Below are 25,509 nucleotides of genomic sequence, written 5' to 3' on the forward strand. Positions count from 1 at the left end.
ACTTAGTATCTCACCGGGTAGGTGGGAGAAGCATTTTTTCTTTACACTTTTTAATCTTTGTGTGTGTTGGGATTTCATTTAAGTCACAGTTATCCTATTTGAGTTAAAAAACATAAAATAATCCTCATCAGATTTCAATTACTCTTGTCAGTGCATTTCTTTGAAAATTTTTTGGAAGATCAAAAAGGAACATTTCATGTGAAATTCATTGAAAATCTACATGAGAAACATTATATATAGGCATTAGTGTGCATAATGGATTATCTTTCTATCTTGTTTTAATTTCTTTTCCCTGTAATCTTTCACTAATTATAAATACCAGTCTTCTAGAAAATATTTTCTGGTTCCACTGAAAACACAGTATTTGCAATTGCAAATTGGCAATTTAAAATTTATACATTAAATGAAAACTTGACTTTACTCTTTGAAAATTACATAGTCTGCATTTTTCTGTTTTTAACATTTTATTCAGTCCTATGGACTGTTAGTCTTCTGGCATAGCATGTGGCCCTTCCCCAAGAGCAATTTACAATCTAATAAGAACTGAACATATTATCTATTACATAAATAAAATTTAACAACTGGAAAGCAATAGTTAAGGATAACAATACTGAGTTGAATTGTTAACAATGACATTTAAAGATCCAAATAAATCATCAAGCTGATTTAATCAGCCTTTCCAAAATCAAGTTCAATAAATTCAAATTTTAGTCAATAATTTCATTTGCTAACATTATTTTCAAATAAGTTAATATCATTTGTCTTTATTAGGTAATACACTATTAGTTTCAATATGCCTGGTATCCTATATAGCCAATCAAAAATTAATCCAATAATTATATTCTAGCAGGAAAAAAATAAACCAGGAGTGTCAAAAGACCCATTCCAACTTGATATAAATTCATATAATACTTTGGTTTAGAGAAACCTTAGGTCCAGTCCAGCTTGTGTTGCTATTAACTTAAAGAGGAGATATAAGAGAAGGAATAAGTTTGAGAGTAAAGAGGGTACGTTTTGAACTTATTTGAGGTCCCTCTCAGATAACCAAATACCCATTAAGTCATTGGTTAAAACATCTAGAACCTCAGAAGAAAGATAATTTTATCTTTAAATTGATGTTGGAATTTGTCCTTATCCAAAAACTACCTGAGGCCATGCTAGTTAATGGAATCACCTAAAAAAGCTATATTAAGTAATAAAAGTAGACCAAAACTGTTGACCTATCCAAGAACCAAATGATTCATATATTTTTTATTAATTTAATTAATTAGAAGAAACACTGTTTATTTTTTGTCGTGACTTTTCTCTAAATAAGTAATTTTTCATTGTGTTTTTTAAAATTCTAGAATTATAAGAGTTATTCCTCAGTAGATTCCTTCAAAAAAACATGACTCATGGATGACATTACTATATGATTTTTTTAAATTAATTACTGTTATTATATCTAAAATAGTTTTAGAGAGTTTGAAGCCTGGGGAAAAAATATGAAATTGATTCTTTTTTCAAAGCATTGGAAGAAAATAAAATATTTCATCAACATTTATTTGATGGCACCATTAGCATTTTCAACTGAAATCAGATATAATCTTTTTGTTTTGATTGGAGGATATGTAAAACATCTGCTTATAATGTTCACTTTAGTTGGTAAACAACTGAGTAATTTAAAATTATCTGAATAGTGCAATGGAGTTTAAATTTGAAATATATCTACAATATACCATGTATAAATAAATATGCATGTTTATTTTTATTATTAAAATATGATTAATAGAATATAAGTCAATTTTTACAAAGTATGGTTATCTTCACAATATTTCTAGCACCAGAAATTATTATTTAGTTCATACATGGTTTGAATTAAGCATTTACTGATTGATTATAATAAATCACCACATAGTGGATGCTTGGCCAAAAGTTTAAGGGATAAAGTGCAAATGCATTCCTGGCCCAATCGTGACCATCTGTTCCACCCAATATCCTGAGTTTTTATTATTTCACATTCATTTTATTTAGTTTTTATACACATCCCTTACTATTAAAATTTGTATTTCTCTTTGAATTTTATATGAATTGATTCACAATGTATACATTTTCTTGTGCCTTAGTTCTTTGGTTCAGCACTGTGGGATTTATTCATAATCATTATCTATATCATATTCATATGCATTATCTATAGCTAAGATTTTGGGGGAGGTTGTTTTGTCCTTTTTTTGTTTTGTTTTTGTTCTTTGCTATAAAATACTCCATTGTGCCACAAATTAATGAGACATCCTATTTTTTTTTTAAGATTTTATATATTTATTTGACAGAGAGAGATCACAAGTAGGCAGAGAGGCAGGCAGAGAGAGAGAGGAGGAAGCAGGCTCCCTGCCAAGCAGAGAGCCTGATGCGGGACTTGATCCCAGGACCCTGAGATCATGACCTGAGCCGAAGGCAGAGGCTTAACCCACTGAGCCACCCAGGCGCCCCGACATCCTACTCTTGATGGACTTTTACCTTAGTTCCATTTGAAGCTATTATGAAAAATGATGGTATAAAATCTTATAAAACATCCTATTTAAGAGTTTCTTTGAGGTCCATACTGAGAAAGGGAATTCCTGAGTTTTAAGTAATGTGTATTTTCAACTTTCCTATATGAAATCAAATTGTTTTCCTCATCGTTATGGCAGGTAACTATCACCTTAGGTGTATTTATTTAAAATAAAAACATTTAAATATTAATTCTTTATCTATAATTTATATTGGGATAAACTTGTTTTTATATATGGGATGACTAAAATTACAAAATATTTTTCAAAGATGTTTTTATTTTCCCAGCCCAATTTATTGAAAAAAGCAATTTGTACCCCACTGGTTTGAAATGCCTCATTTATCACACACTAAATTTTCATATGCCTGAATATACACATACACATACATAAGTCTGTCTTTTCCTGAACTTTCGTTTCATCGATCTATTTATTCCATTGCTAGCACCATACTGTTTTGGTTATAATGCTTTTCTTAACATAATAGGCAAGGTTTGTGGGTTTTTTTTAATACTATTGGCTCATGTATTAATTGCTCCAGTTTATCAAGTTTCAAAAATATTCCTACTGAAGAAACTTGTGGTTCTAGCTAAGATACAGTAGTTCTATTCTTTCCCAATATTTTCTTTTATAACTCAAAATTCCTGGACATTACAAAATAAACAAGTATAGAAAGACTCTGATGGTAGGAAAAAGAAATCAGACTTTCTAAGGGTTTTAGAACTTGAAGAATGACACAGCAATGAGTTAACTGGGTTTCCTTTTTGTCTCCTATTTAATCTCAAAGGACACTAATGAAACCCCAGTCTGGAAACACCAACAGGCACAGACAAAACAAAACAAAATAAAACAAAAAAAAAACACCTAAGAAAGCCTGTCCTTGAAGCCATAGGACGCAGGGCAAGGATAGACTAACAGAACAAAAGTGTTTGGCAATACTCACCTTATTCCAGCCCAATAACAATGGGGAAACTACTTAGCAGCTCCACAGTTTTAGCAGAGCCATATAGAAAGCTAATCTTCCACCTCATTCCTGCTACCACAGAGGCAGATGGCAAAGCTTTGAATCCCTCTTCTGGTAGTGTTTATTGGCAGAACTGAGCAGGAAGCTGTTCAGTCTCCCATACTCCCACAAATATCAGTGCTCTGATTTCCCTGCTAAGATACTGTAGATAGGGCCTAATGTTCCTATAGTTGATCTAAAATTAGCTCAGGGAAACAGGGTGTGTTCTGCTTCCTGTAGCAAGATAATTGTTAAAATTATTATATTATATTAATTAATAATTATATTAATTAATAATTAATATAATTAATAATTATAATTAATATTAATTATAATAATAATAATTGTGGAGTCCAGTGATGAGCTGAGTCTCTACTCCCACCCAGCAGCAGTAAGACTAAAGAGACAATGCAGGGTGAAGCTGCTCACAACTCTCCTTTACCTTCCTTTTCCTGTATCACTGAGGCCTATAAGGGAGATGTGATTCCATCCCTGTCTGCATCAGTAAGACTGAATGAGATGGGAATAATGGATATTCCATTCTCAGTAAGCGTTAACCTTATACTTCCTCTCTTGGTGTAAGCAGGGCCCAGCAGGGAGATGAACTTCTACCCCTACTATCGATAATGTGGAGCAAGGTGGTGCCCCACTTTTTGCCAGAAAGGTCTTAGCAGGGCTAAGAGAGGACCTAAATTTCTGCCCTACTGTCTTTAATGAAGCAGTATGAATGAGTGCCTCAATTTTGCCAGAGTGGTGTCAGTGGGACCCAGGAAGAAGCTTAACAATATTTATATTGCCTTCATACTATACTATAACAGAGGGATATCTGTTAAAAAATCAGTAATATCAGTAGACTGCAATGTTATATTTGTAATTATAATATAGAAAGCATCCACTCAAAGTAACCACTAAAAGCAACATACAAAACAATATACTCAAAACACTGCAAATTAAGATGGAATCCTAAAGTTTGTTCGAGTAACCCCCGATTAGGAACGAGAAACAAGACAGAAACAGAAGACAAATAATAAAATGGCATGTTTAATTGCTAAGATGTCAATAATTACCTTAAATATATATAATTTAAATTTACAAGTGAAAAGACAAAAACTGACATAATGAGTTCTTAGAGATGATCCCGTATATATCATTATCAGGAAACTCATTTCAGAAACAAAATTGGGGGCATCATGTTACCTGATTTCAAGCTTTACTACAAAGCTGTGATCACCAAGACATATGTAGATTGAAAGTAAAAAGATATACTATGAAAATATTAATTTTTAGAAAAGAGGAGAGTTCTCAAGTTAGTAATCCATAATTCTTTCTCAAGAAACTAGAAAAGATGAGCCAAATATTGTCAAAGCAAGAAGACAGGTAATACTCAAGAATTGGTATCAGTGAAATTGAAAATGGTAAAACAAAGGGGAAGAAGATCAACAGAATAAAAAACTGACTCTTGAAAACTCAATAAAATTGAGACTAATGAAGATAAAGGGGAAAAGATAAAATTATTGATACCCAGATTGAACAAAGTCTGTTGCTACAAATCTTCCATCAATTAAATGGATAATTTTGAAAATACTATGAAAAACTTTATAAATTGGACAACTTAGCAGAAATGGACCACTGCCTCAAAACCCACAAACTATCAAAATTAACCAAGACCGAGTAGGCAAAGCATAATGAAAAATCTCCTAACAAACAAATCTGCAGGCCCAGATGGTTTACTATAGAGCTTTGCCAAACACTGAAGAAGAATTACCATCAATTTTAGTCAGTCTTTTCCAGAAAGTAGTAGGCCAGGAAATACTACCATCTTATTTTATGATGCTAGTATTACTCTGCTAGCAGAATTAGAAAAACATAGTACAAAAAATGAAAACTGCAGACCAGTATTTATCATAAACTCAAATCTACAGATATTACCAAATGTAATCCAACAAGGTATAAAAAAATTATGTACCACCACCAAATGGGATTTATTTGAGGTATGTAAAACTTTTCCAACTTAGGAAAAGCAATCAGTCTAATTCGTTATAACAGTAAGTTAAAGAAGAAAGTTTTTATGATTATATCAATTGATGCAGAAAAAGTGTTTGACAAAATCTAAAATCCATTCATGATTAAAAGAAAAAAAAATTTCTGCAAACCAGGAATAGAAGGAAATTTCCTGAACTTGATAATGAACATGTACAAAGACTTACTGCTAAAAACATACTTAATGGTGAAAAAAATAAATGAAGGCTCTCCTCCTAAGATCAGGAGCAAAACAAGGTTGTCTACTCTCACTACTTTTTCCCAACTGAGTATTAGAAGTTCTAAGTAGTATAAGTATAAGGCAAGAAAAGTATTAAAAGGCACAGAGTTTGGCAATTAAGAAACAAAACCCCCTACTTGCAAACTGTATCATTGTCTACATAGAAAAAGTATCTATAGAAAAATTCCTACAACTAACAAGTCAAGTGAGTTAATTTGGGGAATGTAGATCAACAGGCACACACAAAAACACCAATTGCATTTTTATATGCTGACAACAGTTAGAAACTGAAATTTAAAACAGTACTATTTACCATCACTCCAAGAAAGTTGAATACTTAGGTATACATTTAAGAATATACCTATGTTAAATCTGTATGCTGAAAACTACAAAATGCTAAAGAAATAAAGGGACACCTAAAGAAATGGACAAACAAGCTATGTTCATGAACTGAGAGATTGAACATACTAAAGATGTCAGTTCTTCCCCTGTTCATATATAGGTTTATGTGATTCGTATCAAAAACCCAACAAGTTTTTTTTGTAGACATATAATTATATAATTTATTCTTAAATTATATGGAAAAGCTTAGGTCCTATAACAGGTAATACAGTTTTGAAAAAGAACAAAGTGGAAGGACTCTTTCCAGTGATGAGATCTACAGTAATCAAGATAGTGTAGTATTGGTAAAAAGACACATGAAACAGAATAAACAACCCATAAGACTTACACAGATATGGGGGCACCTGGGTGGCTCAGTGGGTTCTGCCTTCAACTCTGGTCATGATCCCAGGGTCCTGGGATCAAGCCCCGCATCTGGCTCTCTGCTCAGCAGGAAGCCTGCTTCCTCCTTTCTCTCTGCCTGCATCTCTGCCTACTTGTAATCTCTGTCTGTAAAATAAGTGAGTAAAATCTTTAAAAAAACAAAAAAGACTTACACAGATATTTTCTTTATTTTTAAGGTTTTATTTATTTATTAGAGAGAGAGTGTGCAGAAGCAGGGGGAGTGGCAGGCAGAGAGAGAAGCGGGCTTTCTACTGAACAAGGAGCCCAATGTGGGACTCTATCCCAGGACCCTGGGATCATGACCCTTGCCGAAGGCAGATGCTTAAGCAACTCAGGCATCCCCATAGATAGGTTTAATAGATTTTTAAATAAAGCTGCAAAAGCAATTCAATGAATTACCTTTTCAACAAATAATGTTGGAACAATTGGATATCCATAACCAAAAAGAAAAAAAAGAAACAACCTAAATCTCACACCTTATACAAAAATTAATTCTATTTTAGCCACTCTGACTGGTATGAGATGGTATCTCATTTAGTTTTGATTTGTATTTCCCTGATGATGAGTGATGTTGAGCATCTTTTCATGTGTCTGTTAGCCATCTGGATGTCTTTAGAAAAATCTCTATTCATGTCTTCTACCCTTTTCTTAACTGGATTGTTTTTTGGGTATTGAGTTTGACAAGTTCTTTATTGATTTTAGATACTATATCTAAATATATATCAGATACATATCAGATATGTCATTTGCTGATATCTTCTGCCATTCCATAGGTTGTCTTTAAGTTGTTGGTGATTGTTTCCTTTACTGTGCAGAAGCTTTTAATCTTGATGAAGTTCCAGTGGTTTATTTTGGCTTTGGTTTCCCTTGCCTCAGGAGACATATCTAGTAAGAAGTTGCTACAGTTGATGTGAAAGAGGATACTACTCTGTTCTCCTCTAGGATTTTGATGGATTCCCGTCTCACATATAGGCCTTTCATCCATTTTGAATTTATTTTTGTATATGGTATAAGAAAGTAGTCCAGTTTCTTTCTTTTGCATGTTGTCCAGTTTTCCCAACAGCGTTTGCTGAAGAGGATCTTTTTTCCTTTGGAGATTCTTACCTGCTTTGTTGAAGATTAGTTGACCATATAGTGGTGGGTTCATTTCTGGATCTTCTATTCTGTTCCATCGATCTGTGTGTTTGTTTTTATGCCAGTACCATACTGTCTTATCACCATAGCTTGGGGATTTAACTCAAAGCCTGGAATTGTGATGCTTCTAGCTTTTTCTTTTCCAAGATTGCTCTGGCTATTTGGGGTTTTTTGTGGTTCCATACAACTTTTAGGATTGTTTGTTCTAACTCTGTGAAAAATGATGGTGTTATTTTGATAGGGATTGCATTAAATGTGAAAATTGCTTTGGTTAGTACAGACATTTTAATAATATTTGTTCTTCCAGTCCATGAGCCTAGAATGAATTTTTCATTTTTGTGTCTTCTTCAATTTCATTCATCAGCTTCTTATATTTTTTAGTTGAAAGGTCTCTCACCTCTTTGGTTAAATTTATTCCAAGGCATTTTATTCTTTTAACTGCAATTGTAAAGGGGATTTTTTATTTATTTCTTTTTCTGATAATTTAATATTAGTGTATAGAAATTTAAGAGATTTTTGCATAATAATTTCATATCCTGAAACTTTACTGAATTACTTTATTCTAATAATTTTTTGGTGCAGTATTAGGTTTCTATATAGAGTATGTCATTTGCAAATAGTGGTAGTTCTGCTTCTTCCTTTTCAATTTGGGTAACTTTTATTTCTTTTCTTACCTAATTGCTGTGGCTAAGGCTTTTAATACTATTTCGAATAAAACTAGTGAGTGTTGACATCTTGTCTTATTCTTGATCTTAGATTAAAAAAAAAAAAACAAAAAAACACAACTTTGAACTTGGGTACCAGGGTGGCTCAGTCTTTAAAAGCATCTGCTTTCAGCTCAGGTCGTGATCCCAGGGTCGAGGGATCAATGCCCACATCGGGCTCCCTGCTCGGTGGGAAGCCTGCTTCTCCCTCTCCCACTCCCCCTGCTATTGCTCCCTGCCCCCCCACTTCTCTCTGTGTCTTTCTGTCAAATAAATAAATAAATAATCTTAGGGGGGGAGGTTAAGCTTTTCACTGTTGAGTATGATATTTGCTATGGGTATGACTTAATATGCCCTTTATTATGTTGAGATACATTCCCTCTATATCCACTTTCTGAGGGCTTTTATTATAAGTGGAGGTTACATTTTGTCAGGTGCTTTTTGTGCATCTACTGAGATGATTATGTGATTTTTTTTCTTTCATTTTGTTAATGGGTGTAATGTTGATTAATTTGTGAATGTGGAACCATTCTTGTATCCCTGGAATATATCTCCACTTTGATCATGGTGTATGATATTTTTAATGTATTCCTGTTCAGTTTGCTAATATTTTGGTCAAGATTTTTCTGTCTCTATCAAGAACATTGGATTATAATTTTTATTTTTTGCAGTGTCCTTACCTGGTTTTGATGTCAGGGTAATGCTGGTCTTGTAAAATGAGTTTGAAAGCACTTCTTCCTATTCAACTTTTTGGAGAAGTTTAAGAAGGAGAGGCATTAAATCATTTTTGAATGTTTGATAGAATTTACCAGTGAAGACATGGGATCTTGACTTTTACTTTGGGGATTTTTTGATTACTGATTAAATCTCTTTACTTGTGATTACTTTATTTATGTAATGTACTTCTTCCTGATTCACTCCTGTAAGTTAGTATATATCTAGGAATGTATCATTTTTTTTCTAGGTTGTCCAATTTGTTGGTATGTGATTGTTCATAGTAATCTCTTACGATCCTCTGTAGTTCTGTGGTATAAGTTGTAACTTCTCCTCTTCATTTCTGGTTTATTTGAGCCCATTCTCTTTTCCTGGGAGTATTGAGCTAAATTTTTGTCAGTTTTTTTTTTTTTTTCCCCAAAAAACCAACTCTTAGTTTCATTGATCTTTCCTTTTGTCTTTTTAGTTTTTATTTCATTTATCTCATTCTGTTAGTTATTATATCCTTCCTTATACTACTCTTGGGCTTGATTTATTCTTCTTTTTCTGGTTCCTTTATGTGTAAATTTAGATTGAGATTTTTCTTGTTTCCTCAGGTAGGTTTGTTTTGCTATGAATGTCTTACTTAGAACTGCTTTTGCTGCATGCAGTAGATTTTGGTATTTCCTTTTTTTGTTTTCATTTTTCTTGAGGTTAGTTTTTTTGTTGTTACTGTTTCTCTTGTTTTTGTTTCTTTGATGACCCAGTGGTTGTTCAGTAATACGTTGTTTAATCTCCATGTTTTTGTAATTTTTTCCAGTTTCCGTCTTAAAATTGATTTCTAGTTCACATCATTGTGGTAAGAAAAGATACTTTATATGATTTCAGTCCTCTTGAATTTCTTGAGACTTGTCTTATGGCCTAACATGTGGAGTGTCCTGGAGAATGTTCTATGTGCGCTTGAGAAGAATGTGTTACTTGCTGCTTTTGGATAGAGAGTTCTATACATAAATATTAAGTCCATCTTAATTGTTGTTCAAGGCTGATGCTCCCTTATGATTTTCTGTCTGGATAATTATCTTTTGATGTAAGTAGGGTGTTAAAAGTCCCCTCTTATTATTATATGCTGTCAATTTCACCCTTTAGGTCTGCTAATAATAGCTGTACTATTTTAGTGCTCCTATGTTGGGTACTTATATATTTATAAATGTTATATCTTCCTACTGTTTTATCATTATGTAATGCCCTTCTTTGTCTTTTATTACAGTATTTGTTTTAAAATCTGTTTTGTCTGATATGAGTATAGCTATACTATTTGCGTTGGGATGAATATCTTTTTATATCCTTTCATATGCAGTCAGTATATGTCGTAACTTCCAAAGTGAGTCTCTTGTAGAAAGTATGTAGATGAATCTTGTTTTGTCTGTTTTGTTTTGTTTTGTTTTCTTTCAGTCACATTGCATCTTTTGATTGGAGCATTTAGTCCATTTACATTTAAAGTAATTATTGATTGGTGTATACTTACTGCCATTTTGTTCATTGTTTTCTGCCTGTTTTTGTAGTTCTCTGTTTCTTGTCTCTTGCGGTATGTTGTCTTTCTCTAGTTTTTTTTTTAGATTATTTTATATTATCTTTTGTATATTTACTATAAGTTTTTGCTTTGTGGTTACCGTGAGGTTCACATTTAACATTCTAAGTATAGGGCACCTGGGTGGCTCAGTGGGTTAAGCCGCTGCCTTCGGCTTGGGTCGTGATCTCAGGGTCCTGGGATCGAGTCCCGCGTCGGGCTCTCCGCTCAGCGGGGAGCCTGCTTCCCCCTCTCTCTCTCTGCCTGCCTCTCTGCCTACTTGTGATCTTTCTCTGTCAAATAAATAAATTAAAAAAAAAATCTTTAAACATTCTAAGTATAGAATTATATTCAGTATATTTAGGTTGATAGCAACTTAAATTTGAACACATTCCAAAACTATATTTTTACAACTTCTCCTGAAGTTTTATATTTTTATTTTTTTTTACTTATTTTTAAGATTTTTTTTTTTTAATTTGACAGAGATAGAGAGCCAGACAGCACAAGCCAGGGGAATGGCAGAGGGAGAGGGAGAAGCAGGCTTCCAGTTGAGTAGGGAGCCAGATGTGGGCCTTGATTCCAGGCCCCTGGGATCATGACCTGAACTGAAGGCAGATGCTTAACCAACTAAACCATCCAGGTGCCCGAAGTTTAATGTTTTTAAAGACACATTTGACCTATTTTACCTCTTTTTATTGTATGTGTGCCTTAACTCTTTTAGTTTAATTATGTTACTTTTCTTTTTACCCTTTAGAGTAGATTCATAAGTGATTTCTACTATCTTTATATATAGGTATCTTTTCTGGTGAGATTTTTACTTTCATATATTTTCTTACTATTATTTAGTGCCGTTTCTTTGCTATTTAAAAAATTCCCTTAAACCTTTCTTATAAGGCTAGTTTATTGGTGATGAACACCTTAAGCTTTTGCTTCTCTGAAGAATTCTTATCTCTCCTTCAATTCTGAATGATAATCTTGTCAGGTAGGGATTTCTTAGTTTGAATTTCTCCTTTTAGGACTTCAAATTATGTCACCTCACTTTCTTCTGACCTCAAAGTTTTGCCTGAGAAATCTGCTGATAGCTTTATTAGGTTTCCCTTGTATTTAACAAGTTGCTTTTCTCTTGCCGCCTTTGAGATTCTCTCTTTATCTTTTAACTTTTATATTTTAATTAGAATATGTCTTGGTGAATCTCTTTGGGTCCTTTTTTTTTTTTTTTTTTTTGTAAATTCTCTTTGCTTCCTGGACATAAATGTCTATTTCCTTCCCCATGTTAGAGAAGTTACAGCAACTATTTCTTTTCTATTTCTTTTCTGTCCCTTTCTCTCTCTCTCTCTTCTTCACAAATGTTATTCCACTTAATGTTGTTCTATCAGTCTCTTAAGTTATCTTCGTTTTATAAAAGTCCTTTTTCTATTTGCTGCCATGTCTGGGTGTTAATGCTTTGTTTTACAGCTCACTGATCCATTCTTCATTTCAGTAGTTAACTGTTGAACTCCTGTAGTGTATTTTTCAATTCAGTTACTATATTTTTTTAGTTCTGTGTCTTCTGACACTTTCTTATATTTTCTGCATCTTTGTTAAAGTTTTCACTCTGTCCTTCTATTCTTTTCCTGAGAGTTTAGTGAGTACCTTTATGACCATTATTTTGATTTCTTTATCAGATAATTTATCTCTGTAACATTATGGCCTTCTTTGAGTTTTATCTTGTTTTCACAATTGGAAGATATTTTCCTTTTTCTTTATTTTGCTTAGCTCTGTTTGATTCTATGTATTAGGCAAAATAGCTACCTCCTCTCAGTCTTGAAGGCGTTGTCTTATGTACATGGTGATGAACCTTTTCATTCTCCCTTGCACTTGTTCTTGGTTATCTCTTGAACCTTTGTGATTGTCTAAATATGCTGATTTATTTTTGATATGTCCTTGTTTATAAGGATCTTTCAAGATCTCTCAGTGTTCCAAGAGGAAGAATCTCATTTATCAACTACTTTTAGGCTGGGTAGAAGCAAGACCCTTGAGTAGCAACTTTTTGGTCCAGTGTATTGTCTATTTTGGTAATTTTATATTTGCACTTGAAAAAGTCTATACCTTCTGCAGTTTGGATTTAGTGTTGTATATAAATAACTATGAGAGAGATTTGTCTGTTTCTCCTTTTAATTCTGTCAAATTCTTCCTTATATTTTTTGTAGCTATGTTATTGTTTGTTTATAAATATTTTTATATCTGCTTATTGAATTGAATCTTTTATCAATGCAATATATTCTTCATCTAACATTTCTTGCCTTATAGTCTACTTGGCTTGATATAATATTGCTACAACTATTTTACTTTGGTTGATGTTTGAACATTTCTTTTTCTGTCATATACTTTTGTCTTTTCTTATTATTATATTTAAAATATAAATGTCTCTTATAAGCATCTTTGTACTTTCTCCCTGAACACTTGTTTTTCACTTACAGTATGTAGGCCATTACATTTATTATAATTATTAATATAGTTCTTACTGTTTATTTCCTATTTGGCTCATTAGTTTGTGTTCCCTCTCCTTTTTTATCTTCCTTTTGATTGATATGATAGCTTTTATTATTTAGCTTTTACTTTTATTAATTTGTTAGTTATATATAGTTTGAGTGGGTTCACTGTGGGGGTTTTGGGGGGATTTTTTGCTGGGATTGTGTGTCTGTGTGTGTGTGTGTGTGTGTGTGTGTATGATTGATTTATCCCAGGGTGCATTACAACGTGTAACTGTTACCTTTTTAAATACTATTCATTACTTTTGCCATTTCTCATAATAACTTAGGGAGATTTTTAAACATTGCTTTTGACTATTGCTTCTTCCCATTTTGTCTTCTCTTTCTGGGGTTGAATTATACAGATATTAGACCTTTTGAAAGTATGTCTCACACATACTTTTTTTTTTCTTCATTCTTTCTACTTTCTCTACATTTGTCTTTAATATTCTTGCATTCTATAGCATTTTTCCTTTTGACCTATGTTTACATTCTTTAATCCTGATAAACTTACCCATTTAGATCCGAGTTCCAGGGTATTGTAATTTTATGTGCTAATGCATCCATTTACTTTTTTTCTAGATTCTAATTTTCTGTTGAAATTTTCCATCATTTCATCTATTTTTTTTAAAGAAACATATTCTATTTTCTTGAATATATTAATTATGGTTTACTTTAAAGTTCCTGTCTGCAAACTCCGCATGCATCTGTTGTGGGTTTTTTTTTTTATCTCTTTTTTTCATCTTAATATTGGGTTCTATTTTCTTGCATGCCAAATAATTTTTATAAATTTATTATATATGTTAAGGAACCATATTGTTTGTAGATAATTTATCACTCATTATAGAATGTCTCCCTTTTCTCCCCTTCTACTGATAGGCAGAAAGTATGAGAAACTGATCACACCAGTGCAGTCAGGAACTGATCTGGGTTAGAGCTCGGTTGAGAATAGTGTGTTTATATCCCTTTATTCCTGAATGACACTAGGAGATTTAGCTCTGATAGCCATAGGGTCAAGCCTAGCTCACTTGCCTGCAGCCTAACCAATTTAAGCCTCAAAAACTGGCAAGTATCTTGAAGGGAAAACTAGCATTGTTCTATGGTCAGGCTTAACTTTCTTAGCAGGTCTTTGTTTTTTTTTAAGTGCTATGAGCAATGCAAAAATTTTACACTGTCTTGTCTCATTTTAAAGCCTTATGTATAGCACCAAAGTCTAGTTGTTCTAAGGAGAAAAACATCCATGTGTTCAAGTGTATTCACATTTCTAATTCCTACATGCCTAAAAGCTTTCTGGTTTATTTTCCTGCCAGTAGAGACTCTTCTCATAGAAAAGCTGATGGTCAGCCCTTTGACCCAAATCATCAAATAACCTCAGTAAGGATGGGTTGGTGGGTAGATGTGAAAAACTAGACAGTGTTAGTTTAACTCAGAAATGTTTTCCCATTTCTGGAATTTTACTTTGTCTAATTTATTGCTTCTGTAATTCTCTTACGTCTTTAGAAGTAAGATTTTTGTAATTATCTGATTTTGGTTACTTGTTACTATATGGGTGTTGAACGGCTGTGACCTACTGTATTCTGCCCAAAAGCAGAGCTCCTTTTTTATATTTTTAAATTAATTATTACCAAAATATAGACAAACTGTTTGTTTTGTGTATAAATCCTTTATTTATGAAACACTTTTATCACATCTAGTAGCATATTTGTTGAGTAAGCTTTAGTAAAATGAAATTATAAAGTAAAATCCTTTTGCCAGAATGATGGTTTGCTTAATGTTTCATTGTCAAGCACTGTTGTAAGTGCTGTAGAAAGGCTAACGTGTTTTAATTTTTATTAAAAAATGAGGTAGGTATTATTATTTTTGTCCCTGTTCATAATTGAGAAAAATGAGGCAGTTTAAGAGGTATGCAAAATATCACACAGCAACTAGTGGTGGAACCAGATTCATTCTCAGAATCTAGATTCTTTTATGATCTTAAGAGTTGTGGTAGCATACATATAAGGTATTATTCACCTAGTCTTTCTACATGAATACTGCAATCCCACTTACTAGCATATACTTCAATATCTTACTTTCTGATAACCCCCCGTCTTTATTTCCCCCCAAGTTTTTAAATTCTAGTTGGTTAACATACAGTGTAATATTAATTTTTTTTAAGATTTTATTTATTTATTTGACAGAGAGATATATCACAAGTAGGCAGAGAGGCAGGTAGAAGGGCGGAGGAAGCAGGCTCCCTGCTGAGCAGCGAGCCCAATGCCATACTGGGCTTGATCTCAGGACCCTGATATCATGACCTGAGCCAAAGGCCGAGCTTTAACCCACTGAGCCACCCAGGCACCCCTGTGATATTCATTTTAAGTATAGAATTCAGTGATTCAGTACTTAGCTACAGGGCCTGGATATGGTGTTCATCACAAATGCCCTCCTTAATTGCCATCACCTATTTAACCAATCCCCACTGACATCCCCTCTGATAACCATTAGTTTGTTCTCTATAGTTAAGATCTGTTTCTTGGTTTTCCTCTTTTTCCCCACACATATGCACATATACATAGATATATATATATATATATATGGGTGTGTGTATACACACACACACTCTGCATCTTCCTTATCCAGTCATCAGTCAATGGGCATTTGGTCTCTTTCCATAATTTGGCTATTGTTAATGCTGCTATAAACATCAGGGTGCATGTATCCCTTCAAATTAATATTTTTGTATCCTTTGGGTAACTACCTAGGAGTACAATTTCTGGATCATAGGGTAGTTCCATTTTTAACTTTTTGAGGAATATCCATACTATTTTCCAGAGTGGCTGCACCAGTTTCCATTCCCAACAGTATAAGAGGTCTCCCTTTTCTCCACATTCTCACCAATACCTATTATTTCCTCTGTTAATTTAACCATTCTGACAGGTGTGAGGTAATATCCCAGTGTAGTTTTGATTTGTATTTCCATGATGAGTGATATTGAACATCTTTTCAGTGTCTGTTGGCAATCTGTGATATTCCCTTCTCTTAATCTGGAATGCTGTTCCTAAATTTCCTTAAATCTCTCTTTCACCCATTTATTTATTCAATAATAATAGTGTATTTAACATTTGTTCTTTTTGTATATTTAAGATCTTTGTTATGTCACCCAGTTTCATAGCTTTCATTTGTGTTCTATTTCATAAATTAAACTTTTTATTGAAGTATAATATTCTATATGAGTTGTAAATTAAAATTAGATTAAGGGTATGAATTTTGATTATCACCAAGTGTAGTTACTGTTTTGTTAAAGTACATTTGGTTTGTTCCCATTTTGGAGCTATTATGAATAATGCCATAAGATATGATCTTGAACATGTCTTTTGATGCAAACAGGTATGCATAGACATTAGATACACATTTAGCAGACTAGATATTACCCAGAAATACTAGTTCATAGAATATGGAAATAAATAATTTTATTAGATTCGGCAGGTAGATGTATATATTTACAGTCTCATCATCATTTTTTGAGAACTCCAATTTGCTTCATAGTCTCACTAATATTTAGTACTGTCAGTCTTTTTTAATTTCTGTTTTCCCAATGACCAATGATATTCTTATATATTGCCATTTGGATATCCTCTTTTGTGAAGTGACTGTACCTGTCTTTCACTTTTAAAAGATTTTTCTTGTTTATTAATAAGTGTTCTCTAAATGTTCTAGATATGCATCCTTTGTTTGATATATGTATTGTACATTTATTGTCCCACTCTGTTTCTTCCCTTTATACTTTCTTAAAGGTGTCTTTGATGAATAGAAATAATTTAATTTTAAAATAGGTCATTTTGTCAATTTTCAATATAGTTGTTAAGTAAATATTTGTTGATTAAATGAATGAACCTGAAAATGTTCATTGTCTAATAGAAGAGACAGTTTTATTTTATTATAAAATGTGATTTTTAGGGGCACCTGGGTGGCTCAGTGGGTTAAAGCCTCTGCTTTTGGCTCGGGTCATCGTCCCGGGGTCCTGGGATCGAGCCCCACATTGGGCTCTCTGCTCAGCAGGGAGCCTGCTTCCTCTTCTCTCTCTGCCTGCCTCTCTGCCTACTTGTGATGTCTGTCAAATAAATAAATAAATTTTTTTTAAAAAATGTGATTTTTAAATTAAATATATGTATAAAATTTTTTCAGATACAGAGGAGATAGTGACTAACTCTGGCTAGGGGGTCAAGGAATTCTTCATGGAGAATATGATGGAAAAGACTCCAAAAAAAAAGTAAAAAATGACACTAAACATTAATAAACAATTCTTTGAGGAATATAAGTCCAAGCATTATTAATAATTGCAGAGCATGAGGCTGGAAAGTTGTGTTGGAGTCACATTATAAATGATTTGAATGGCCCAGTGAGGGTATTAAGGATGGCACATATTGTATGGAGCACTGGGTGTTACATGTAAACAATGAATCTTGGAACACTGCATGAAAAACTAGTGACGTACTGTATGATGACCAACATAATATAATAAAAATAATAATTTTTAAAATGATATGAATGTCTTAGGGAGGGAAGCTTCTAAAAATTTTGAAGGAAAGACATTTCCAGATTTATTTCAGAGGATTTCTTTTCCTTATCAAAATGAATTTGAAGGAGGTATAGAAGTATTGGCTAAATTTTTATACAGAAGTATTGGCTAACATTATACCACAATAGTATACTTTCTTTAACCTTACTAAAATCAATTTCCTCTGCTATTTTCACTAATAGACATTTAGATTATATTGTAACATCTTAAAGAGTCTTTTCATTGCTCCTATTGTAATGGAAAACAAAACCACAGTAACAGTTATTACTGTAAGAGTTACTATAAATCAGACCTGTTATATTCTACATAGTGTGAAATATCAATGAATAAAACTGTTCCAGATAATTTTTGTTAAGATTTTTAACTAGAATTAAAGTAATTATGTAATATATGTTATCCATGCCTAATTTTTTGTCTAGCTGTACTCAGCCAGGAATAAAATGTTCAAAGGAAAATCCACATCATATACAAAACTTTGTCAAAGGTATATCACTGACGTTTGAGAGAAGGTGATATAATTGTGACAGGAATTCTTCTATTTTCTGCCTGTTATATAATTTCAATATGAAGATGTATTGTCACATCACATTCTCACATTGGTATATACAGAAGCTTGTAATAAGTAATGTGGTTTGACAAAGTATCCTTGCTTCCTTAAGAAGTTTCATAATGTGTGGGGATGCGCACATGTGCATACAAACAGGGATCTATTTTTTAAGTTTTTATTCTGTATCCAGAATTACAGTAGATACTTTTCATGTTCACTTTTACTTTATACTTTTTTTAATTTTTAATTTTTTAATTTATTAGCATATAATGTGTTATTTGCTTCAGGGGTACAGGTCTGTGATTCATCAGTCTTACCCAATTCACAGCACTCACCATAGTACATACTCTCCCCAATGTCAAAAACCCAGCCACCCTAGACCTCCCCTTCCCTCCCCCCCAGCAACTCTCAGTTTGTTTCCTGAGATTAAGAATCTCTTATGGTTTGTCTCCTCCCTGGTCCCATCTTGTTCCATTTCTTTCCCCTCCCTTCCTCCCTCAACCCCCCATCCTGCCTCTCAAATTCCTCCTGTCAGAGAGATCATATGATAATTGTCTTTCTCAGATTGACTTATTTCACTTAGCATAATACCCTCTAGTTCTATCATGTCATTATAATGACAAGATTTAGGGGTTATTTTTATGGCTGCATAGTATTCCATTGTATATATATACACACCACTTCTTTATCCACTCACTCATCTGTTGATGGACATCTAGATTCTTTCCATACTTTGGCTATTGTGAACATTACTGCTATAAACATTTGTGTGCATGTGCCCCTTCGGATCACTACATTTGTACCTTTAGGGTAAATATCCAGCAGTGCAATTGCTGGGTTGTAGGGTAGCTCTAATTTCAACTTTTTGAGGAACCTCCTTACTGTTTTCCATAGTGGCTGCACCAGCTTGCATTCCCACCAGCAGTGTAGGAAGGTTCCTCTTTCTCCACATCCTCACCAACATATGTCATTTCCTGACTTTTAGCTATTCTGACTGGTGTGAGGTGGTATCTCACTGTGGTCTTGATTTGTATTTCCCTGATGTCGAGTGATGTTGAACACTTTTTCATGTGTCTGTTGGCCATTTGGTTGTCCTCTTTGCAGAAATGTCTGTTCATGTCTTATGCCCATTTCTTGATTGGATTAGTTGTTCTATGGGTGTTGAGTTTGAGATGTTCTTTATAGATTTTAAGTACTAGCCCTTTTTCTGATATGTCATTTGCATATATCTTCTCCCATTCTGTCAGTTGTCTTTTGATTATGTTGCCTGTTTCATTTGCTGTGCAAAAACTTTTGATTGTGATGAAGTCCCAATAGTTCATTTTTGCCCCTGCTTCCCTTGCCTTCAGTGATGTTTCTAGGAAGAAGTTGCTGCAGCTGAGGTCGAAGAGGTTGATGCCTGTGTTCTTCTCAAGGATTTTGATGGATTCCTGTCTCACATTGATGTCTTTCATCCATCTGGAGTCTATTTTTGTGTGTGATGTAAGGAAGTGGTTCAGTTTCATTCTTTTTCCATGTGGCTGTACATTTTTCCCAACACCAATTGTTGAAGAGACTGTCTTTTTTCCATTGGACATTCTTTCCTGCTTTGTCGAAGATTAGTTGACCATAGAGTTGAGAGTCTATTTCTGGGCTCTCTATTCTGTTACTTTGATCTATGGGTCTGTTTTTGTGCTGGTACCATACTGTGTTGATGGTTACAGCTTTGTGATAGAGCTTGAAGTCTGGAATTGTGATGCTGCCAGCTTTGATTTTCTTTTTCAACATTCCTCTGCATATTTGGGGTCTTTTCTGATCCCATATAAATTTTACGGTTATTTATTCCATTTCTTTGAAAAACAATTGATTTTTTTTTAATTGTTTAATTTAATTTTTTTTCAGTGTTCCAAAATTCATTGTTTATGCACGGTACCCAATGCTCCATGCAATACGCCCTCCATAATACCCACCACCAGGCTCACACCACCCACCCCAAACCCATCAGTTTGTTTCACAGAATCCACAGTCTCTCATGGTTTGTCTCCCCCTCCGATTTCCCCCAACTCACTTCTCCTCTCCATCTCCCAATGTCTTCTGTCTTATTCCTTAGGCTCCACAAGTAAGTGAAACCATATGATAATTAACTCTCTGTGCTTAACTTCTTTCAACCAGCATAATCTCTTCCAGTCCCATCCATGTTCATACAAAAGTTGGGTATTCGTCCTTTCTGATGGAGGCATAATACTCCATTGTATATATGGACCATATCTTCTTTATCCATTATCCAATTGAAGGGCATCTTGGTTCTTTCCACACTTTGGCGACTATGGCCATTGCTGTTATGAACACTGGAATACAGATGGCTCTTCTTTTCACTACATCTTTACCTTTTGGGTAAATACCCAATAGTGCAATTGCAGGGTCATAGGGTAGCTCTATTTTTAATTTCTTAAGGAATCGCCACACTGTTTTCCAAAGTTGCTGCTTCCATCCCCACCAACTTCCATTCCCACCAACAGTATAAGAGGGTTCCCCTTTCTCCACATCCTCTCCAACACTTGTCGTGTCCTGTCTTATTAATTTAGGCCATTCTAACTGGTGTAAGTTGGTATCTCAGTGTGGTTTTGATTTGAATCTCCCTGTTGGCTAATGATGATGAATATTTTTTCATGTGTCTGGTAGACATTTGTATATCTTCTTTGGAGAAGAAGAATGGTCATGTCTTCTGACCATTTTTTGATGTGATTATCTATTTTATGTATGTTGAGTTTGAGGAGTTCTTTATAGATTTTGGATATCAGCCCTTCGTCTGTAGGGTCATTTGCAAACATCTTCTCCTATTCCATGGGTTGCCTCTTTGTTTTGCTGACTGTTTCCTTTGCTATGCAGAAGATTTTGATCTTGGTTAAGTCCCAAAAGTTTATTTTCACTTTTGTTTCCTTTGCCTTTGGAGACTTGTCTTGAAAGAAGTTTCTGTAGTTGATGTTGAAGAGGTTACTGCCTATGTTCTCCTCTAGGTTTTGATAGATTCCTGCCTCACATTGAGGTCTTTTATCCATTTCAAGTTTATTTTTGTGTATGGTGTAAGAGAATGGTGAAGTTTCATTCTTCTATACATAGCTGTCCAGTTTTCCCAGCACCATTTATTGAAGAGACTGTCTTTTTTCCGCTGGATATTTTTTCCTGCTTTGTCGAAGATTATTTATGACCATCGAGTTGTGGGTCCATATCTGGGCTCTCTACTCTGTTCCACTGGTCTATGTGTCTGTTTTTGTGCCAGTGCCATGCTGTCTTGGTGATCATAGCTTTGTACTAAAGCTTGAAATCAGGCAACATGGTGCTTCCAGTTTTGTTTTTCTTTTTCAACATCTCCTTAGCAATTCGGGGTCTCTTCTGGTTCCATATACATTTTAGGATGGTCTATTCTAGCACTTTGAAAAATGCCAGTGGAATTTTGCTCAGGATGGCATTGAAAGTATAGATGGCTCTGGGCAGTATAGACATTTTAACAATGTTTATTCTTCTGATCCGTGAGCATGGAATGCTTTTCCATCTTTTTGTGTCTTCTTCAATTTCTTTTGTGAGTGTTATATAGTTCCTCGAGTATAGATTCCTTACCTCTTTGGTTAGGTTTATTCCCAGGTTTCTTTTGGTTTTTGGTGCTATAAATGGAATCAATTCTCTAATTTCCTTTTCTATTTTTTCATTTTTAGTGTATAAGAAAGCAACTGATTTCTGTACATTGATTTTGTATCCTGCCATATTACTGAATTGCTGTATGAGTTCTAGTAGTTTGGGGGTGGAGTCTTTTGGGTTTTCCATATAAAGTGTCAAGTCATCTGCGAAGAGAGGGAGTTTGACTTCTTCTTTGCCAGTTTGAATACCTTTTATTTCTTTTTGTTTTCTGATTGCTGTTGCTAGGACTTCTTGCACTATGTTGAACAATGTTGGGGAGAGTGGGCATCCTTGTCGTGTTCCTGATCTCAAAGGGAAGGCTGTCAGCTTTTCCCCATTGAGAATGATATTTGCTGTGGGTTTTTTATAGATAGAAATCTATCAATTTCATAGATTTTTTGAAGTTGAGGAATGTTCCCTCTATCCCTATACTTTGAAGAGTTTTGAACAGGAATGGATGCTGTATGTTGTCAAATGCCTTTTCTGCATCAATTGAGAGAACTTTGTGGTTCTTCTCTCTTCCCTAATTGATTTGTTCTATCACATTGATTGATTTGCAAATGCTGAACCACCTTGCATCCCATAGATTAATCCCATAATCTTTTTAATGTGGTGTTGGACTCTATTAGCTAGGATCTTGTTGAGTGTTTGCATTTGTTTTTTGAAGGACTTGGTGTAAGCTTCAACTACATTTACAAATATTTAGGAAATGTGTTGATGTTTTTTCCAGTGGAGAAAAGTCGGTTTTGGGGGGAAGGTTTTAAAGAAATATATTTTTAGAATTCTAATTTTAAAGTGATCTGGAGTAGATTCTCAGAGCCAAAAAGGACAAGAGAGGAAGATTTCTAGCTCAGATAATATGAATAGAGAAGAGAAAATGGACAAGGAATGGACAAATCTGCCTAAAAAATAAATGAGAAGTTAATTCAGTAGATAGCTTTGGGGGAAAAGACATGAAAGAAGATCTTGGGAAAATTTCCATAAAATATAAAATCATGCTTACGTTAAGATACTTAGACACTTAAAATTGCTTATACTATGCTATTTTGTTAGTGGAAATTGTTTGTGTCATTTATAAAAACTAATAACTGCACACTTAAAAAACTAAGAAACAAAGATCCTTATCCATTTGAAAATGTTCCTTTTGAAGAATTTTAGTTGATTTTGAATACATTTGTTAAAAATATTTTTACAGTAAGGTCTTCCAATTATTTTATGTTTTTTCATTAAAGTATAATTGACACCCAATGTTACATTAGTTTCAGCTGTAAGCATAGTGATTCAACAAGTCTGTACCTTCTGCTGTGCTTACATGTGTAGCCATCATCTGTCAGCATACAATGCCTTTATACCATTGACCATATTTCCTATGCTGTACCTTTTATCCCTATGACTTCTTCATTTCATAACTAAATTCTATATTTCCTACTCCCCTTCACCCATTTTGCCCATCTTCCCACCCCACCCCCAATTATTTTATAAGAACAACTAATTAATATCATGAAAAGTAGAAGTTTACTAACCCCATTTCAAAACATCATTTGTATATTTGGTAGATGAGATTGAAAAATGAATGCTGTGTAAGTGGTTTTGTAAGTATAGCTAATCTATTTCTTTCATTTCAGTGTATTTATTTATTTATTTATTTTAAAGATTTTATTTATTTGACAGACAGAGATTACAAGTAGGCAGAGAGGCAGTCAGAGAGAGGAGGAAGCAGGCTCCCTGCTAAGCAGAGAGCCAGATGTGGGGCCCAATCCCAGGACCCTGGGATCATGACCTGAGCCAAAGGCAGGGGCTTTAACCCACTGAGCCACCCAGGTGCCCCACAGTGTATTTATTTTTTATTTTACTTTTTAATTACTGTATCAGAAAATGTCAAACCAAGATTTTCTAAAATAATGCATATTCAATCATATTATGTGCATTGATTATTGGTGAGAAAAATATTTTCACACAATTACTAAAATCAAAGCTATTTTAAGTATTACGTTATCTTTTTCTCATCTTTTAAAATTTCTTGTGTGACATGATAAATGTGTTTTAGCATAATATTCAGAATTTGCTTTACTGATAGAAATGTCTGATAACATTCAGAAATTGCTTTACTAATACAGATGTACAATCAGAATTTTGGAGATTACTCTTACAGAGATAGAGACATGTAAACAAGAAAAGTTTGGTAAAATATGAAAAGTGCTATCCCAAAGGAATGACTGCTATTACACACAGGGAACAAATTGCCTGGGGGAGTCAGAGGAGACTTTAATAAATAAAGTGTCCTAATGCTGTATCTCATTAAGTATAGATAGGAATTTCTTAGGTGGTTACATCAGACTCTCTCTCTCTCCCCTTCTCTCTCTCTCTCTTTTTTTCTTTTTCTTTTTGACAGAGAGAGAGATCACAAGTAGGCAGAAAGGCAGGCAAAGAGAGAGGGGGAAGCAAGAGAGCCTGATGCCGGGCTCGATATCAGACTCTTTACAAAAACAAAGAAAAATGTGACATTTCTCAAGTGATTTTATATTGCTGAGGTCTGCTTAATTCAGTGATTCATGTTTCCATCAATAAATGTAAAGGAAGGAAAAAAAATCGATTGCAATAGATGAGTATGAGACTCTAAGTAGATATATAGAACATTGGCTTGTCTAAATTTACTTCCTCTTAGCTCTGTTACTGTACCATTTTTATCTTTTTGGGTTCTATAGTCTTCTGCAAGAGAAAAAATATTGCTAAAGATCTCTGTAGTGACGGTTTTCATTCTGGTCAATGTAAGAAAAATGTTAAATATTCATAAAGACATATGATATATGCAAAACAATTTTCTTAAGATGGTCACACTTCTTTCATAGCACTTCCATAGCACTAACCATGATATACTGAGGTACCAAATTAATTTATTCATACTTCTGAGCTCATTGACATAAAGCATATTTGTCATTGCATTTTTTTTCATTCCCACATTTCCTGGCACATACTAGTCATTGGTATGGTTATTTTGTTTTTTTAAAAAATTTAAATTCACTTACCTAACATATAGTGTATTAGTTTAAGAGGTAGAGGTTAGTGATTAATCAGTTTTATATAATACCCAGTGCTCATTATATCACATGCCTTCCTTAATGTCCAACACCCAGTTACCCCACACCCCCTCCATCAACCCTTAGTTTGTTTCCTATGATTGAGAGTCTCTTATGGTTTGTCTCCCTCTCTGATTTTGTCTTGTTTTATTTTTCCCTCCCTTCCCCTATAATCCTCTGTTTTGTTTCTTAAATTCCACATATGAATGAGACCATATAATTGTCTTCCTGATTTGACTTATTTCACATAGCATAACACCCTCTAGTTCCATCCATGTCATCGCAAATGACAAGATTTCATTTTTTTATGCCCGAGTAGTATTCCATTGTATATATATCCCACATCTTCTTTATTCCTCTGTCAATGGACATCTAGGCTCTTTGCATAGTTTAGCTGTTGTGGACATTGCTGCTATAAACATTGGGGTTCAGGTACCTCTTCGGATCACTATATTTGTATCTTTGGGGTTAATACTCAATAGTGC

At 33.9% G+C, this 25,509-nt stretch overlaps 1 protein-coding gene across 14 annotated transcripts in view; it reads left to right on the forward strand.

Annotated features, from left to right (window-relative positions):
- GPHN (gephyrin) overlaps positions 1 to 25,509 on the forward strand; it is a 641,151-nt gene that overhangs the window by 279,104 nt on the left and 336,538 nt on the right. The window lies entirely within an intron of this gene.

This window comes from Mustela lutreola, chromosome 7, assembly GCF_030435805.1.
Source record: "Mustela lutreola isolate mMusLut2 chromosome 7, mMusLut2.pri, whole genome shotgun sequence".
Taxonomy (NCBI): Eukaryota; Metazoa; Chordata; class Mammalia; order Carnivora; family Mustelidae; genus Mustela; species Mustela lutreola.